This window comes from Strigops habroptila, chromosome 8, assembly GCF_004027225.2.
Source record: "Strigops habroptila isolate Jane chromosome 8, bStrHab1.2.pri, whole genome shotgun sequence".
In the NCBI taxonomy this organism is placed as follows: domain Eukaryota; kingdom Metazoa; phylum Chordata; class Aves; order Psittaciformes; family Psittacidae; genus Strigops; species Strigops habroptila.
In genome coordinates, this window is record NC_044284.2 from 17,209,537 (window position 1) to 17,225,133 (window position 15,597).

The 15,597-nt window shown below is 36.5% G+C and overlaps 1 pseudogene; it reads left to right on the top strand.

Annotated features, from left to right (window-relative positions):
* The first annotated feature begins 14,021 nt into the window (after positions 1 to 14,021).
* On the top strand, positions 14,022 to 14,139 carry LOC115612387 (annotated as a pseudogene).
* Positions 14,140 to 15,597: the final 1,458 nt, after the last annotated feature.

Here is a 15,597-nt window from a genome sequence, read left to right on the forward strand (position 1 = left end):
AAGCCCCATTTTTTGCCAAAAGCTTTTGCACACTTGGCTTTCCTTCCAGAGTGACATAAAAAAATTTCCAAAGCCAGAGAAAATGCATAAAAGGGAGCTCTGTCTCTAGCTCTTTGTTGGGATTGCCATCATCAGTCTGTAACTGTCTCTCTGGCTTTATAATCTCACAATTTATACCTCTTCAGTTGTGCTATGGTTAGTTGGAAAACCCTAAAAAATTGTGTTGGAAATGAAAGGAAGAGACTGTTTGGTGGAGCAGTGTTCCACATTGTTGCAAACTTTCTCCACAGACTGGGTGGTACTGAATTTTGTTGCCCTTAGCACAGAGGGGAAGGAACTAGGTCCTGACAGAGGAAGAGAATAAAGAAGCCAGGATGGGTTCCTGGAGAAAGTCTGAAAGGCTAGACTGTAGATCTTTTTAATGAGGAGAATGAATGACTGTTACTTTCAGTGGGAATTAGGTAGCAGTGCTTTAGGAATATTCTGTCAGACACATTCTTTCATCTTAAAATGTCTAAATACTTTTAATTACTCCCTATCTAAGAGAAAGAAACAGACATACTACAGAAAAAAAAAAAAAAATTTAGTAAGTTGTCCTAACTCAATGATCCTTATGGGTTCCTTCCAATTTGAGAAATTCTATGATTAAAATAAAGGCAGGAAGCCTGAACCTGGTGTAACAAGGCTAATTGATGGTTCAGAGGGGTCAAGCCGATAAAGTCAAAATTGCTGAGGGATGTATTTAAAGTACCAGTTTATATAATGATTTGGAGAGAGGATTTTGAAATTTAGAGAAACCAGAGGTGGGGATCTTACAGCTATGTAAGAAGGTAACAATGGAGATATGACAGTGTTTGACAGGTGTGAGCATAGATGTCTCAACAGAAAAATAACAGATTAAGCACAGCCTGGAAAAACGAAATGGATGTGTAAAAGAAGGAACAGGCAAAGATAATTCCTAGCTCATTACCATGGAAATAAAAATAAGCTGGAAGAACAGGATACAGTAACCTGAATACCTGACTTTCTGCAGTCCAATTTGCTGTTGTTGCACACTTAAGGAAATACTGTGAAGACTCTAATGATTTTCCCACACATTTGCAACTCCAGGAAAAAGATAAAATGTGATCTTTTCTTAAAATGCACTTCACCAGTACTCTCCTGGTATGAATTAGTAGTCTATGTTCAGTTCAAATGCCAACAAACAATGGCCTGATTTTCTGAAATGGGAAGTACAAGACGTCTCAGAATAAACATCGTATCCTATGACTTACCAAGAATCATATGTTTATCACAGTGCTGCCAAAGTACAAAGAAGTTGTAAATGGTTTAGGTAATTTCAAATTACTTCTGGATCAAGCATGCAATCTCAAAGATCTGAAAATTGAGCTGTTTAAAAAGAATTATCTTCCAAACATAATTATTTCATTTCAGCAAGATGTAGCAGTAGCATGCCAGTCTGAGATCTAATCTAGTAGCAGCCTTTGACCTAATATAGTAAATAGAGCTCATATGTTTAAAATTATTTTGTCTAGTTAATCTAGCTAACTGTGCTAACAGCATAGGAAGGTACACCTGTGATATTTAAAAATTGCATGTAGCTATTTGACTATGTAATTATCACTATGCCTGAAGTGACATGACAAATGGATTCTGCATTTAACCAGCAAAAGAATTAACATGCATTCATCCAAAAGCCCCAGTACCACCCTGCCTTGAAGTTAATTGAACTTCAAATTCTGGCACAAGATGTTAGAAGTTTCTTGGTCTTCTCAATGAATTCTCTGAGACTTAAGGAGATATAAAGAAAAGTAACACCTTTTTGTATTGCTCAGATATTTTAAGCTACTTGTCTAATTTACCAAATGTTAGCTTAATCTCTTTCCTAAATAGCTGAACAATCAGTTGGAATAGCATATAGACACTGTTACAAGAATAATGACGAAGAGCTAAGTTACATCAAGCTGCACTATAATTAAGACACGATGACCACATGCTCACATACACACACATCTCAAGTCTAGAAACTAAAACAATAATGCAATCAAAATTCTCTCTTCAAAGATTATTTCAAATAAGTAATCAGTTTCAGACAACTTAGGTTTTCATTCAAGAGGAAGGTCCTTCATAATATCTATTGATCTGCTGGACAGGTTTACAATACAATACAATTTCATTTATAGAGTATCTCATAATACTGACATCAACAGAATGACTTACAGTGAATTTTAAACACATTATCATAACCTATCCGTTGACTAAATTAGAAAAATATCTTTGCTTTATTTATTTTTTTGGAGATGCTTAAGAAAGATAAATACAGTTTATCCTGAAGAAAGGATTTCTAAAAGGCAGGATAACAATGAGACAACACAGGTTCATCAAGAAACACCTGGAGGAAGCAGTTAAGAGGTATGCTTAGCTTGCTAGAAGACATGATACAAAGTGCTCACAGTAAGTGTCATTCTCTATTGTCCTACAGCATAATTTAGTTGGTGTAAAATAATGAAGAATATTGATATGTTAAAACTCTTTGCTTATTTCTACTGAAAGCTATTTCTACTTGGAGGAATTATGCTGGATTCTGCATCTGGGATGGTGTAATCCTGGATGTACTTACAGACTGGGGGACAAGAGGCTGGAGTTGCAGCCCTGTAGAAAGGGATGTGGGGGTTTTGATTGATGGTAAACTCAATACGAGTCATCAGTGTGCCCTGCTGACCAAAAGGGTGCATTAAACACAGTATCCACCTTCTCTTGTCCTAGATTCTCAATGACTTACGATGGTGACAGACTTAGAAGTCAGTCAGTATGCCCTCTGTAATAGTCCTGTTCAAAAACAGTTCCACCTGTTCAAAAGTAAACCCCAGGATGGGACAACTCTGACTGCATTCAATAATTCCTGTCATCAATAAGAGGGCCCCCACTTTTTGAGAGGCACACTCCAAAATAACTGGAGAAAATCTGTAGTCACAACCATATATTTTATCACCTCTTTCTCCCCAACCCCATCCATGCATTACGTATCAATAGAATATCTGTAATAAACATTCATATATGACTAGATCATTGGCTAATGTGAAGTTTGATTCAGTAAAGCTCTTCTGAATGGTGAATATCTTTCTGTATTTTTCAGTATTTCTTTGACTGAACTATGGTGTAGTGGGTTTTTTTCTTAATCATTGCAGCTTCTCATTTTTCAAGCTTTAATTCTGAAATCGTTTGATTCTGAGAGGATACTTTTAAATGCTGCTCTACATGTGCTAGCCGGTGGTGTCTTTACCTATATTTTAAGAGTCTGCTGATTTCTAGAGATATAAGTTGCTCTTCAGGATGGTAATTTTCCCAGACTCCAGTGCAAGCTTCTTGTTAGAATTTTACCCAAAGAGGATAACACTCTAACTGTTCAGCCCAGGGAGCACCAAAAAATAAAAACATGATGAATTTTTGTATTTTTTGATGTCTTAACTAGCATCATAATTTTCCTTTTCTCTGTAACTCTAACCATTAGGAAACCTATTAGTCACAGATAGAGTAAAATAAATATCAGCTTTCAAAGGGCAAAAATACAATATAGGCAATTTAAGAATTAAACAGCATTGAGTAGTGTCTTTCCCACCCTTTTTGCAGTGGAATAAATGATCACAGAAGTTACAAGCGGTTGAAAAAGTAGCACTCCACCATGCAATTAAAAATGATGGATAAAATGAGAATAGAACTGCAAAGCCATCATTTTCAGATATTAAAAAGACTAGCACTTTTCTAGGCTATCTCGAAAAATCATTTGCTCATCTAGTCATTCTGCTTAGATGTCAAAAAAAAAAAAAGCTTTATAGCATTTAACATTTTAATTATTCAGGAGAAATAGCAAATTTAGGCCAAGTCTTCTTCTCAATGAACATAATGAGAATTTTTGTCTTTAAATTCGAAGTAAGCGGACCTAGATTCTTGGTTTTAAACAAAAGTTTATATTACTCTTGAGAAAAAGGTAATATAATGTACTCTAGTTCTGGTGGCATAGATCTGGAGGTAAAAGTAACACTTGTTAGTAATAGTAAACTTGGACAAATATGCTTATTTTCATCTTGCACTTTCTTCAAGTTTATGAACTTTCTGAACAGTTACATATCCACGAGAGAGACATCCAAGCTCCAGGAATGAGTCACACAAGGCTCTCCTTCAAAAAAGGGCTAGGCTCAACTTTCCATTTCCCCATTTAAGCCCATGTTAGGCTTTCAATTGCTAGGCTCAAGGGGAGAAGATTCCCTTGAAACTGTGACCTTTTCAGTGGGCTAGGGCAGTTTAGATTTTTTTTTCTTGAAAGCGGGGTAATTCAAGTATAGGGTCACTGCTGTATATAAATAGCGGCAAAAACCACAAATCCAGAATTCAGAGGGTTTGAGGAGAGTGAGAGCTCACCTGCTAGAGTACAGTAAAATGAACAGCTTTTTTGTTAAAAGACTGCAAACCAGTATGACAGTTAAAGAAAGATCATAAAAGATGGAAGCTCAGGTTCTCAGCTCCTAGAAAGACCACAGTTACATTGGGGTCAGTTTTTTACATTAAAGGGTTTGGCCATCCAAACGCATTGGAATGTGTGCCAAGGCTTGGTCTACCAAAGCCTTTTTGAAGTTCTCCCAGCACAGGACAAACTGTGCAATGTTCTGCAGAACTTCAGTGCAAAAAAGGCCACAGACTGCCACACGACATTAAGTTGATCAATGTTCAGGTCATAAAGCGCATTACTGCAATACAAGGCAACACTTTCTTTCCTAAAGGAATTCTGTGATGCACTCGTAGATAACTGTTGCACTGTTCTGTTTGCCCTCATTTCTTGGTTTTTTGGGAAAGCATTGCTGAGATGGGTGTTGAACTACATGCCACTGTCACTGTGCACTCCCAAATTCCCGAGATAATGTAATGATATTAAAAACTGTTGTCCTTATCTAAATACTACTCTTTTTCCTGTAAATGAAGTTGAGTGGTATCTGTGTCAGTAGGTAACAGAACACTACGAGCCATCTGCAATCCTGACATTATTGTCTCAAATTGTGAATTATGACGACCAGTCATAATGTTATCAAACTACATGTAGCCACTGTCACTGCATCTCTATAGCTCTGAGAAAGTAGCATCTTCCTCACCCCGATTAATTTTATACCATATTTCAGGCTTTTTTCCCCAAAAGCAAACCCAGTGTTTCTACCTGCCCTTTAATAACTTCAGGTTCCTATCAATCTGTGTCAAAGAACATTACATCAATAATATATAACTCTAGGGAACACTGATATTGTATAAACTGCAGCATAATACTTAACATATTAAATTCAATTTTTCAATTTAGCTATTCTCTCTCTGTTTTACTTGGCTCTAAACTAAACAAACTGCCAGTGCCAAATGCAGCAGTTGGAACTGACCACCTACAGCACAAGATTAAGGAAATGAAAATATGATGTGTATTTGTTCTAAAGCTAAATTCTCCTTCTCTCCAGCAAAGGAACTTCATTGATCATAGACCACACTGCTTCAAATTAAATAAAATATAATGGAAATATAATGAGCTATAGTGGAGTGAAGTACAGTTTATTTAAAACTTTTCGATCACATAAACCTTAAAGGACGTCACTCTTCTGCTAACAGAATTTTCCAGGCTTCTCTATGAAGAGAATGTTTATTTGTAAACCTGGCAACTTTATTATAAAAGACAATACATGTAGTGAATGAGAGAGAAGTTGATTTTGGTTCATAAAAGGCACTTTTATTTCTTCAGTTTTACCCTGTCTGTAAATAGCATCTTCTTGACAGTGTCACATCTTTTGGGGCTCTATGGAGCAAAACCCTGGTTTTGCCTCTGCAGTCAGACCTCCAGAGGCTTCAGTCTGACCATGCATGCGGAAGACAGGAGCCACATGTTTCGTTGTCACCTAGATGCTGAACTTTGTCAACATCTTTCTAACTACTGTAGCATGAAGCAAGAACATAACTTCCTCCACTTGCCCAGGCACAGAAGGTGACCTAAACTGATGATACTATTCTAACTAACTCAAGTGAGTGTGCCCAATGAGAAATGAATATGAACAGATGAGAGAAAACAGATGACCTCCAGAGGCATGGTGGTCCTGCTGTTTCTTACAAAAGAAAGTACATACTTATTTCTGAGGCTTACCAGCTCACATTATTTCTAATGCTTACCTAAACATCTAAACCAAACAAAAATTAAGCTGTAGATTAGTTCAGAATTGTAATAGAGAGTGGTATAATGACCCTATCAGTCCTGTAGTCGTTATGATGCTTTCTCGAGTACAGGTACCATTGGTTGGAGGATGTAATTGTCTAGTTAAAAAGATGTATATGAACCTAAGATTTATTAAAGTCAAAGAAAATAATCATCTCATTACAGTTTCTGTGCTGGAAAGCAGCAGTAATATGATGGGTGCTTCTCTGTGAGAAAACCCAATATTTAATATATGATTCAGTACAGATTGCAGGGCACTGTTCAACTCCCATGTAGTGAAAATAATTTCTACTCTCCCATATATTTTAAAGCTGCTTGACTTGCATACTACATATTACTACATACTTGTGTGAAATCCAGGAGACCTGTTTAAGTTACAAGTCAGCTCAGAGAGGAATAGAAACAGGAGAAGAAAAGCAGTAGATGTTCAAGGCATACAGAGTACTAGGAATCAGCAAGTCACTTACTTAAAAATAAATAAAATTAATCTCAACCAGAATATTGGAATTTAACCCAAATTATAAAAATTTCAAACAAGCAATTTCCAACCCAGTTTATATGTCAGTCTTCTTCGTAGAGCTCCTACCTTCACCAAAGTTCATGATAAAGTAGTAACATTGGATAGCTGCTACTAAGCCGGCTCTTTGTTTCAGTGCACTGGTTCTGTGCATGATAGCTTGGAAGTTTGGGAGAATTCAACAAATCCTGATTAATATGTGAGACATCAGCAAGAGTAAAAGGAGGTCTGTAAAATTAGGGAAAAGAAGAGATAATATAGTAAAACGTCCATAAAGCACTAGCAGATGCTGGGTTGCCATGTCCCTCCTCAATGTAAGTAAGTAAAAAAGCTGTGTTCTCTCTTGAATGACTCTCGTGAATGAAAGCATCAAGATTTGTAATTCATTTCTGAGAGAGTGAATAACAACAGACCTTGTCAGAGGTCTCAGAGAAAGGCCACACTACATTGTAGAGAGTGATGTCAAGAAAGACAGAGAGAATAATGTTAAAATGAAGAAAGAGCAAAAGACTGAGAAGAACCATCACTAGAAAGGCCATGGAGGTGAGTTATGTATTAGGTCTCCTCAAGAGTCAGTCAAGAATTACTACTCAGCCTATTGTGGAAAGACTTTTTAATATCCTTCCCAGTGATGATAGAGAAAATTAAACTTTAGTCATTTTATAGTTAACACATTCCCAAACTGTTAGTTTTATTCACAGAGATGGTATCTTTCGATATATTTTACTAGGCTCCACTCTAGCAGGTTGGTAATTGTGGCTTCGGTCCAACAAAACATACATAAAAGTGAATCTGTGAGCAGCTGAATTGATTTTGGTGAAGTATAGATATGTTCAAGGTATTCATATGCTTAACTGCTTTGCTGGACTATGGTTTAGATGAACAAAATCTCTATATCACCCTATCAGCCTGTCCAGCAATACAATGGAGCCAGCAAAAATTTAATGCAATTGTTAAGTCATTGGAAATAGGGCATGCACAAGTCTATGAAATGATCTTGTGGAAGCATTTGTCTGAAATTAGTTCTTTTTCAAATTAGCTCATTTTTCTGAATAAGAGAGCTGACTATTCTGTGCAAAAATTGAGAAATTAAATAAAATTAACATACTGAGTTCTTAATCAAATTAATAAGTGGCACCAAATCATAGCTTAAGAGCACAAATGAAAGGAAAAAGGCTGTTCAAAGATCAAATGCAAAAGTTTGTACATTTTATTAATGACAGAAAAATATTATTATTCATGTATTTTATTAGTCCTGAATAATATCCTCCTAATTAAAATTAGTGCCTGCTAGTTTTCTTGAATAGAATTTTAGCAACAATAAAGAAAATAATCCACATTTCCTGTAAATACTTTGCTGCACATTAGAAATAATTATCAATTAATTTACTTAAATGCCATGCTTGTGCTACAATAGTCAATGAGGCTTGTGCTATGCAGCAAATTAGCTTTCAAAAACCAAGCATGATCAGAATGCAGAGACCTATACTGAAAAATCAGAAAATGGTGCTGAGCTCAGCAGGTAAAATTATGACTAAGGATCTGTGCAGCTTTGAACCACTACCCTAGGTGGGCAGCAAGAGGTGGGAGATGGCAGAACTCGGTGGGACCTAAACCCATTTGAGTTGCCTAACCAGGCTTAACCCTCACCCCAGTGAAAGGAGCAAGAAGCGAACATTTGCAGAACCATCTGTGTGATTTAGGAGAGTAAATCCTATTTCAGTGCTCTCTGGGTATTTGAGTCTTAAGGACACCCTACAACACTTAGGCTAGAAAGGCCCAGATTTTTTGAAACAAAGCAGAAAGCTGAATAATGCAGCTTTTCTGGGAAAGAAATTTCATTGGTGTAATTTTTTAATGACTATACAGTTGCTAGCATCTTATTTCTGACATCTGCAGTTGCTGTTCAAGTGGGGACAGGTATAGGTTACAGATTTCCATTTTCCTAGCAGTTAGCTTACCTTTATTCTGTTGAGGTTCTTTTCACAATGAAAGTGAAAGGGGTGGGGAGTTTAAAAAAATCACCTCTTTGAAGATTTTTTTTTCGAATGCTGTAGTTTTTGGTTTGGGTTTTGCTTTTTTTTTTATTCCCCTTGTGGGCACAAAATAAAGTTTGCCACAAATATTTTCAATCATACCAAAGAAAGCTGTGTGAGAATAAACAGAAAATATATCTTAACACTGAACTGAAATGGTAGGATTGTATGTGTGTGATATCAACCATTTCAAGCTGATGTGAAGATACCTATATTTCTCCTAAAAACTTCAGTAGTTAGGTACCAGTCAGTCTTTTTATCTGTGTTCACATTCTTAAGAAAAATTGTGAAGCAGGCTGTTATTAAAGATGTGTTATATACTTAGCAACAGAAAGAACATGATTTTCTTCCCATCCAAACAATAGTAAGATAGATATCATCTAAGCACAATTTTCCTGTAAATATTTTCCTGTAATTAAGCCAGGATAATTAGAATTAGGCTTGCCAAAACCACCAACTGGCTAATTTTATAAAACTATGTGGGGAAGAATAATTTGGGAAGAACATAAAATATTTATATTCATCAACCTGAGGGAAACATAATGAAGATGTGGAAGAAAGTCTGGCTAGCCGGGGGGGGGGGGGGGGAAGCCTGTATTCTATTCAAGTTACTTAATTTTTATTTTTTTTCTAGTTTTATATTAACAAGTCTAACAATATTACACCCATTATTTTAAGCAAGAGTAGGACCTTCATCTAGTTAAGTACCATGTGGAAACTTAAAGACCATCCTTGCTCCAGAAAGTTTTCTATCAAAACAAGCGATGTAAAATGAGAAAGAGGAAGGTAGTTATGTTGTCTCTGCCACACATGGGTGAGGCCAAAACACAGACACACACAGTCTGTCCTGCAAAGTTAGCAATTTAGTCTTAAGCAGAGGTACCGATTAAGGATGTGCAAAAATGAAGCCAAACTTTTTTATGTCAGCTCCACACATTAAGGGGGAAAATTTTCTAAACATGATATCCAAAACAAAAATTAACCTCAGCTAACTTTAGATAAGTAGCCTTTGAATCATTTCCCTAAACACAGGTATCATATGCCATTTGAGGTATCATCGGGTATCAAGGACATCTGCAACAAGCTAGCAGATACAACACAGGGCATACAGGAGATCTAGGCATCTGGATCAGCTGTAGTGGGGCAGATGGAGTGCCCTGCAGCAACTCAGATGGCTTCGATGTCTGTGTTAGGCAACTAAAACAAACCTTTAATTGAAAAACATTTATCAGGCACGTATGTTTAGCAGGGTGTCTCTATAATAAGTAGAATAAGATACTCATCTGCAGAAGATGAACAGCTGTCGGGAGGTACCACTTTTTCCTCTCCACTGACTTCAGAGAGTGCCTTGGCCAATTGTGCTCCTGAAAAAGATTCAGAATTTAGCCAGTGATTTTTTTGCACATGATTTTTTCTGTTTTTCATAAAGAGTATCCTGGGCAGCCTTAGAGGAAAAAAAAACAAACAGAAAAACCAACAAAAAACAGGTTTTTTAATTGTTTTATTAAATAATCTTACATTTATTTATTAATTTTATACTTTAAATAAAAAGATTTGTTTAAATGGTGAAAAAAGTAACAAGCGAGCATGGAAGTATCATCAGCATTCATTATGTCTTCATAAGAAGGCAATTCACAGTACATTTTGAAAAAAATTTGTTCTCAGTAACAAAGCGTCAGATTTAGCCTAGAGTATGCAGGATTTGGAACTGCAAATCAAACATAAAGATGATATTGAAACTCCTTTAAGTGAGAACTGTATTCTAATTCGTTAATTAAAAACCTTTAGAGGAATTACAGCTGTACTGTAGTGAAATCAGTTGTAGATACTTGGAACTTTTCAAGGTCAGAACATATATGACCACTTTTAAATAGCAATGCTGGCTGATTCAGGATGTAGGTCCTCTGCACTGATTTTTCAAAATATCTTAGTTTGTCTCCTTGTGACAAAGCACACATACTACAAATGAGAAGTTTCTCTTCTGAGGTCTTTTTCTTAATAGCATCCAACTAAAAAGCATACACTATTTTGCTTTGCATTCTGGTTTTCAGAGTACTGTGTAGTCCTTGTCCTCAGGCATCCCTGATTCTGGTACCAGGGTTTCAGCGTTGACCTTGAATGAGAGCTTAAAGAACCCCCAAGACCTCCCAAGAACCTTTTGCCTACACCTTCCTCAAAAGTCTTAAGGCACAGAAGAAATTTTGAAAGCCTAGGTCTGTTCCTCATCACTGAAGAAAATATTTGTCATTTCATACTCCCCCTTTCAGTGTTGCCCTTGCTTATATTTTCCATCGTCCATGCATTGCCCCAACACTTGTTCCCTCCCTAGTGTCTCATGTGCGTTTTGAAATTTCCTGTCTCTTCTCTTAAAACAGGTAAATGACTTAGGCTTCCCAAACAGTATGTGTTTCTCTAAGATCCCTTTCAAGTCTAGGCTGATAGTCAAGTCTATTCTGAAATAAGTGAATGTATGAGCATTCAGAATTTGGTTATAAATGTTGAAATAATCACATTTATCTTTTCTGGGGTTTGGCTCTGTTTACCACCCTGACATCACTAGAATTGTTTGTTTATTATAAACACATGTTGGCTGCCACTGCAAGTTTCAATATTTCTCATTGGTTTTGTCGTTCAAACAATAACTTAGATAAATGCCACCTTTTGTGCTGTTTGCAGATTGGCCCTCTCTGTTCAACCCCAAAATACTACATTTCACTTGGAAAAATCCACTCAATCATGATCTATCCTGGGCTGCTTAAGAATGCTTGATACATGAAGAAATTCTACGCAAGATAGATGACACTCAAAAATGACAACTATGAACACATCTACCACCAAAGACTTGATGTGAATGGCTTCATCTAGATCTTACCTGGGTTGAAAACCAAGAAGGTTAATTGATTCATGATGCTGCATAGAACAAACTGCTCAGGTGATAACCATGCCAACAAGCAGTCTCGAGTGCGACTTCTGAAATCGTAAAGAAACCAGAAAGGCTCTTTCCTGTCAGCAACTCTTCCTGACAGGGTTTGTTGACAAGTGAATGCACTATCACACTTTCACAGAAGCTGTAAATGTGATCAAAAGTTTTGCTATAAAAAGATATATCTTTAGAATTATTAGAGTTTTCTTCCTTTCAGACCATATTCTTTTAAAGTTATAAGAATAAATGTTATGTGACAAAAATTAATTAGGAGGCATCTGGTGGAAAGAAGGACTGAAGTATTAAGTTTAAAGGTGGTTTTTGGATGCCATCCTAGCAAATTAAGTGGGAAATTCATTGTTAATTTTGTGCAGATATGAATTTCTGAATTCAAGCGATCTTTTTCTCTATCTTTTTAGGCAAGATGTTTCATGTGCAGCATGTTGGTAATCATTTATTCTAATCTCACTGTTCAGGCCTCCTCTGAAGGTTGAAGAAAATTTCTAATAACTAAAGGGAACCATGGAGCAATTAGCTTGGAAAGTATTGCTAGCAAAATTAAAGAAAGACCCCAAGAAAAACTTCAGATCCAAGGCCACATTTTTCAGTTTGGGATCTCCTTGTAACCACATGAGTTTGCTATAAGAGAAAAGGTACCAGACACTTTAAACATAACAGAGCTGAAAAGCTAAAGGTCATTCTATACCATCTAGTCACATCATGAATTCAAGTGGCCTAAAGCCAGCTTCTCTTGTCACAGGATATGACAGATTGTGAAGCCAGTTCCCCATGATTTGTCTTTACTTACCTCTCTCATGGTGTATTTTTCATGTGGAGGAAAGAGCTGAAGATAGCAACTATCATGTAATGTGGAGAGGAGGTAGAAGATTCTTCTTCTTCTGGACTAAAATCCAGACTAGAATCAGAACTTCAACAAATAAAATACTGTCACATAATCACATAGTCTGTCTGCATACTTCACATTTTCCCCTTGGCCTTGAAGGACAAAAGTTGTCATAGTCATGGTTTGTTACACATAAATATTTTTTATTTTCATTTATGTAATTTATGTAATTTATTTTAGATTTGTAGACAGACACATACTGTCTGAGCAATGTACAGTAACCTGAGGAACCCAGGGGTGTGGTGGCTCATTCAGCAAGCAATTGCTCCTTAAAGATTAGGGAAATGAACTCTACCTGACAAAGCTCTTGCTGACTAAAAGATTCTGGTTAGGGTTTTTTTGAATACCTTTGTTTCAATTATAAAAAAAGAAAAAACCCATCGCCAATATCTGACAGAAAGCTTTACAAGAGAGCACTGAGAGCAGGCTTAAAGGATGCAAGTGTTTATTAAAGAAACACTTTTTCAAAGAGAATTTAAAGAAACAGTTCCATAGAAGGAAATTCTAGGTATTCCACTGCCCTCTGTTTTAAACTATGAGTGTTTCAGTCCTGAGTCCTAACATTCTTATCTTTCATAAACTAATCAAAACAGAAGTTGGCCCTAAGCTTCAGGACCATGCTATGCTGTCATCCAATTTCAACAAACTTCATATCACCCAGGGGAGTTCAGAGCAGTACTGAAAACTAGTGCTTACATTCACACTTCTCTCCTTTACACATTGCATCCTTGTCCCAGTGGAAAAAGTTGAGGTGCTTCCCAGCTTTTCTGTGCCAGTTAGGGACTGCCTGGGTGCAGTCTTCCATGAGAGTTATTTCTGGACTGTTTATCAGAAAAGATAGTGGAAAGTCATCAAGATGTAAGAGAAAACCATCCCTCTCTAGTTAAAGAACAGCATATTACACATATTGATAGGGTATAGAGCAAGATCCGTATTTTTGGTGGTAAGGTTACACATCGATCTTAATCAAAGCAAAACATTTTGCAAAGAGGGTAAAGAATCTGTCCTTACCAGTCCGTCTCTCCAGTTGGATCTGTTAATATTTCTCCCTAAAGGCACAGGGTTTTCAGATAGCTTGAGGTTTTCTGTCCTGCCTCCAATAGCGAATGCTGTTTTGTTGGGTTTTTTAAATCCCATTACAGTCCCATACATGTGAAGCACCTGTGTGTACTCAAAAGACTTTACAAGAGATAAAATGAATGCTAGGGAATAATCTATGTCAGTCTTGACCATACGGCATTAGTGAATGGAAATAAAGTTGGAAAGAGACTCCTTTTGGTTTATGCCATTTCTATGAAACTGTATTTTATATGATATATGTATACATTTGTAAGAATCTGGCACATAGCCATGAGACAGATTTACAGTTGGAAGTCACAGAAAGATGTGGGTGAGGTGGAAACAAAAGACTTACCTGGCAGGGGAGACACCATGATCAGGCAGATGGTTTTCCCAGGGCGAGGCTCATCCCTTGCATTCTGGGGCATTTGTACTTATATGAGTGAGTACAAAACATCTCGCACCTGGAACCAGAAGCATCATCACAGTTTACAGAGTTATTCCCACTGTGCTTTTCTCCCTGCTAAGGGGGACCTGTTTTGGGTGAGATGATCTAATAGTGGGACGTCTGTCTCCTAATAATTATTTCTGACTGAAGGTGAATTAGTACAAACCTGGTTAATCTCACATTAAATGCATACTTTGTAAGGATATGGTCCAAAACAAAAGGATTAAAATCTGTGAGTGTTCCAGCCCTGCAAGAATTGATAAAATGTCATGTAATATATACTTAAGGACAATCTATTACTTCTAATCCATGTACAATGTATTATTTTTCTCTAAAGCACAAATGCAACCCCTCTCTACATTCCTTCAGGTTTTTTAAGTGATGCCATGGTAATTTGCTGAAGGTCAAGCTGAGAAAACTGATATAACAAAGCAGGTGCTCTTAGGAATCATGTCACGTCATGTTAGGCTCACAGATAAATGGGCATTAGCTGCAGGTACAGGTACTTAGCAGTTCATCAAATTCTTTCACATGTCTGGTATTTTATCTTGGATTATCTATCATTGGGTTCAATTTAATATTTTATAAATTATTAGTTTGTAATTGTTTTCGTATATTTGTACATTAAATGCAGAAGGAATGGGTGTAATCTGAAGCACAACTCTCTCCCTGTGCTACTTCCCTATGATTGGCCACAATATAGATAATAATGATTTATTAGGTTGAGTAGTAATTTGCCTGCAATGAATCATATTTTATAAAGAAGGAAGTAAAATTTGAATTTGTGTCTTCCCCCTCCCCATGTCTCATTTGTAACTTTTCTTTATGGCTTGGGAGTTTCATGACTCCGAGAAGCAGTAGAGCACAGATATGTTGACAGATTTGCTTTCTGTCATTTCATTTAAATTGAATCCATTTTCTAACCCTCTAGATAATACATCGCTAAGACATACCTTTCCATTTTTAAATACCTTCTGCTGTTGTGGAATGGTTACTTCTCTTCCACCACGCTCCAAAAAACATGTACAATGTACAAAACCATTAAAAAAAAAAAAAGAAAAGAAAAAAAAGGAAAAAGCTTCATTTAGAAATTAATTTTCCTTTTTTAAATAGGGACTGTACAAATTGCTTTTTGTAAGAACAAAAATCAGATAAAACACCATTATTCTAGATGTATGAGCAAATAAATCATCCTTTCTGCACCTTATGCTACTAAGAATTTAATTTAATCAACTAAATATTAGTTAAATTAATGATGTGTTTCCATATGGATTTCTAGACTGCATGAGGAATCAGCCTTATGGTTCATATTCCTGAAGCTGAATAATTTTTGGGGGGTTTTTTTGTCTACATATTAGAATACCCTAGCTGAAACATTTGACTGTATTTCTTAAAAGCAGTGGGACACCTAATAGCCAAGATAAGAGCGGACAGATTTACAAAGCCTTTCTTCCCTGACTACTTCTGGCCTTCAG